Source organism: Mirounga leonina, unplaced genomic scaffold (genome assembly GCF_011800145.1).
Source record: "Mirounga leonina isolate KUSES-001 unplaced genomic scaffold, KU_Mleo_1.0 Mir_91, whole genome shotgun sequence".
In the NCBI taxonomy this organism is placed as follows: Eukaryota; Metazoa; Chordata; class Mammalia; order Carnivora; family Phocidae; genus Mirounga; species Mirounga leonina.
This window is the reverse complement of record NW_023270839.1, coordinates 2,232,937-2,237,602: the sequence shown is the minus strand read 5'-3', so window position 1 is coordinate 2,237,602 and position 4,666 is coordinate 2,232,937.

Sequence of the window (4,666 nt, the reverse complement as noted above, 5' to 3'; positions counted from 1 at the left end):
TTTATTTATTTATTTATTTATTTATTTATTTATTTATTTATTTATTTATTTTACAGTTTTGAGGTCTTTTATTTTCTTTACATTTATCATGCCATGAATTCATAGAGAATGGGTTCCAGCAGTTTGTGCTCCTTTCCATTGGTTCTTACAAAGTGTGCTTCTCTGGGTGGGGCAGGCTGGTGCTTCAGTTGAACCTCAGTACTTTTCTCTTTGACTTCCTTCTTTTTCTGATCATTTTCCTTCACATGGTTCAGGAAGCTATCTCAGCTCTTTGAGTGTTTAATATGCTCAATGCGTACATTAATTCTCTTGGCAAGAATCTTGCCCTTAACTTGTTTGTTTACAACAATGCCAACAGCATGCTGAGTAACACTGTAGACTCTTCCAGTTTTGCCATGGTAACATTTGTGGGGCATTCCTTTTTGAACAGTGCCCATTCCCTTGATGTCCACAATATCACCTTTCTTATAGATTCACATGTATGTGGCCAAAGGAACAACTCCATGTTTTCTAAAAGGTCTAGAGAACAGAGAGCAGGTACCTTCCCTTTGTGTTGGTCATTTTGGCGAATTACAGGAAGATGGTGGTTCCGGCCGAAAGGTATTTTAGAGTTATTTAAAAGGTAATTAATGTGAGACTTGACTATTCATTGAAATGTGGGATGAAGAATAGGGGACAATTAAAATGACTCCTTCATTTCCAACTTGAGTCAGAAGTGAGTCGTGTCATGAAATGTGGTTGAGATACAAGGGTAGAGATGGGGAGATAATGGGTTCTGTCAGGCTGGTGTAGTTTGAAGTGGGTCTGGAATTTTGGAGAGAGTTCTGGGGGCAAAAAAAGAAATTTGGGAGACTTTAGAATATAAATGGACATTAAAGCCATCTCAAACAATGAGATTACCCAGAGAAAGTATTTCAAATAAGAAGGGAGAAGATGGAACACTAAAGAAAGGCCTTTAGAAGGTAGGTAGGGAAAGATTTCACAAGTGACAGAAACTAAGGAGAGTCAGGAGAGGTAAGTAGCATGTGCTAAGGGAAAAAAGAAAATAAAGAGTGACCGTTAGTGCTAAAAGCCTTAGAGAGGTAAGACAGATGACCACTGAAAATTATCCACTGGCTCTGTCAACTGGGAGGTGAAGGTCTTAGGGAAACTATTAACTGTGGGGTGGTGAAGAAGGAAGTCCAATTATGAGAGTTGTGAAGCGAATAGGTTTAGGAGTTGAAGAAAGGCTAGACTGTTTGAAACCTGTTTAGTAAAGGAAAGGAGAAAGACAAGGCTATGGTTATAGTGGGAATTGAGTTTAAAAAGGGTTTAGTCATTTTTTTTAACTTCTAGTTAGGAGATGCTTAACCTTGCCTGTGTGCTAGAAAAGGCAGTAGAAAGTAGTGACAGAGTGGAGTCTCTGAGGGACAGGAGGGATTGGATCAAATATACAGAGAGACGAATTGCCTTGTCTAGAGGAAAGGCTATTTTATCCATGGAGAACAGAAGGCAGTAAGGATAGGAACAACTCACATAGCTCTGGGATGAGAAATGAGAGATTTCAACTCTGATGGCATACATTTTCTCAATGGGAGACGTAAGAGGTAACGTCAACACCAAGCAACAGCTTTGTGTATTCCTCCATTATCAACATCCCTAGGTATAGTAACACTTAGATTATAAATGCAAATGTTTTTAAATGAGAAACACTAAAATAATCAACCTTTGCATTGTTTAACGTGCTAAACTACAGCAAGCATAGAGTATTATGTATCACATCTTCCCTATTTCCACAGAGCATTGCCAGTATTGATTATATCTACAGTTAAGTTCTATGCTGGTGAAGTTATTTTTTTGCAAGACCTTTGCATTAGTAATCAACTGATAGAAATGCCCATCTGTGGTTGTATCTGCTTTTAAGTTAAAATCAGCCAAATCATACAATTTAAGAAATAAATTGACCCTAGCTTTAGTCATTATTCAAACATAACTATAGGAAGTAGCCACAAAAGTAATTATTTTTCATATGTTTCAGTCATATGAATTTTGATTGAACTACATATTCCATTTCAAATTTGCCAGTTATGGACTAAAGTATAAATCGTTTAGTTGTTGCCCACCTACTTAATATCTGTAGAGCTGCTTGCAAATTAGAAAACCAGAAACCATAAATTCTAATTTCACCTCTGCTATATACAAAAACCTTTCTGAATGACACAGAGAAGTCTTAAAGCTATTATTATACACTGCTATGAAAGAAAATCAGATATTTTTCAAAATAGATCAGTTGAGAGGCTGTGTGGTATGGCAGTTAAAAGTAGAGACTATAGTGTTAAAACAGTCCTAGAGTCGAGTCATCCTTCCACCACCTACAGATGCATGACCTTAGCTTCCTTCTTTATAAAATGAGATTGATAGCAGTGTTTACCTCAGTGTTACTGTGAGAAGATCAATCATCTAAAATGTTGATGACAACAGCTGACATAGTAAAAACTCAAATAAATAATAGTATGATTTACTAACCACCATAATAAAATAATATAAACATTCCTGCATAGAATGAATCATCTTATATACTCACTCAGTGAAGATATGGCTTGTTATTCAAACTTCTAGACACTCACTTCCTAACCAGAATAAGAAAGAAAGTACAATCTTCTATGAATTGAAGATAAGCTCTATGAAAAGTCTTTTGATCTTGACCTAGCGAAGTACCTTTTTAAATAAAATGACAAAGAATATGGACAACTGTAAAGTTTAGGAGGTTATGTAGAAACTGGTAAAAATGCTGTGTGTGTGTGTGTGTGGGATAAAGATGAAAGAAATTATGCTGATGTAGAATTTACATCAGAATATTACAAGAGATACATTTTAATGAGAAAATAAGGCACACAATTGTCTATGAGCAATCAGTACTAATAATTTTAAATAATCTTATGAATTATCTGTAATCAGATTTTCATCTGCTATCCAATGACCTTTCACTACACACAGAGTCACTTTTAGGATATATATAAACTTTTATTGATTAGACTTAACCAGTTTGGATGATATACCTTCCAGAAGAAACGTATATGTATAGGTATAGTTCTAATATCTAGATCTAAGAAGACCTAAGCCTGGCACACTCCCTAGCATTTCCAGGCAGAAATTTCAGTAAACACAAGCATTTTTTTTTTCCATCTAGGTGTTTGAAGTGCCTGATATAAGAAACTCTGAATGTAGCTTCAATGTAGCTGAAGCTCTGTCATGTACTCTTGGAGTTATAAAGAAATGATATAATCTCAGTAGATCAAAACATCCAGGAAACAGACATTTTTGTTTATCTTGTGCAATGTTGTATCCCTTGTCAAGTGAACAATTTGTAGTGCATAAAGGGGCTCATTAAATAATTTTTTGATGAATAAATGAATCTGTACCCTCACTGTAGCCTATGAAGAGAGAGTGCTGGTAGAAGGTGGGCAGTACCAAGGCAGACTCTCCAGCCATGCAAGAACAATAACGAGAGAGTAAAAGCTAGTTTTAAGTGCTAGCAGGAACAGAGAAACATTGGCTAAATTCTTTTTAAAAGGGACAGAGAACCGTTAGGGAAGAATATAAAATTGAGTGTTAGCTTTGAAAAATGTAAATGAACATAGCTCCTGAAAGACACCCAACATTAGTATCAGCCTACAGAGGAAATTAAGAAAACAAAAGAAACAGGTAACATAGAAAAATAACTACCATTTTTTAATGTGTACTTCTTTTCCAGGTGCTGATCTGAGGGCATCACCAGTCCTTTATTTCTTGTAACTAGAGAATGAGGTGGCCACCTCCATTTTACAGACTAGAAAACTGAGGCCTGGAAAGCTTGAGGGACTTGCACAAGGTGACCCAATTAGGAAGGGGGGAAGCCTGGATTTGAACTTAGGTCACCTGGCTCCAGGATGTACATTTTATCTCATCTGTCTTCCACACACACAAAGAGTCTGCACGGTCATTGGCAATGCCTCCCTCATAAATAACCCACTCAGTGGAATGCATGCAGCACTACTTGCCATGTCCGTGTGCTTTCTGCCACTAAGTTGCTGATAGCTAGACAAAATGGTAGTGTTTCTGTCAGTTTCCTCATCAATAAAATTACTATTGTCCAGACCCATCCAGACTGCTTTGCTTGGATATTGTGTGAAATAGCCAATCAATAATCGTAAAATGCTATGAAAGCATGGAGTGCTAGATCCAAGTTCAATATTATTATATGAGGTTACAGTGTGACAGCACAGCTATGAAGGTCAAAGCTATTTTGAACTGCATACAGAAAGGCTGATGTGGAATAGAGGAGAAACTTGTCTTTATAACAAGGGGGCTAGGAATTGGGGTCATTTTAATGGAAATACTTCTCTTATTTGTAGGTGCTTAGGAACCCCCAGACAAGAAAATTAATTGGAAGACAAAATAAATGTAAAGGAAAAAGACATAACACTACCGTGCCACGTAGTGAAGGACAAGAGTGATGGGATTAGGATGAGGAACTAGAGATGCTGATCTGGTTAAGTGAAAATTCGTACTAAATAAGCCAACATCTGCAAACATTTGAAGTATGTAAATAAAAAGAGGAATTTAGTCTGAGAGTTAATGGAATGGCTAGAAATAGGAAAGAAGGAAGGAAGGAAGGAAGGAAGGAAGGAAGGAAGGAAGGAAGGAA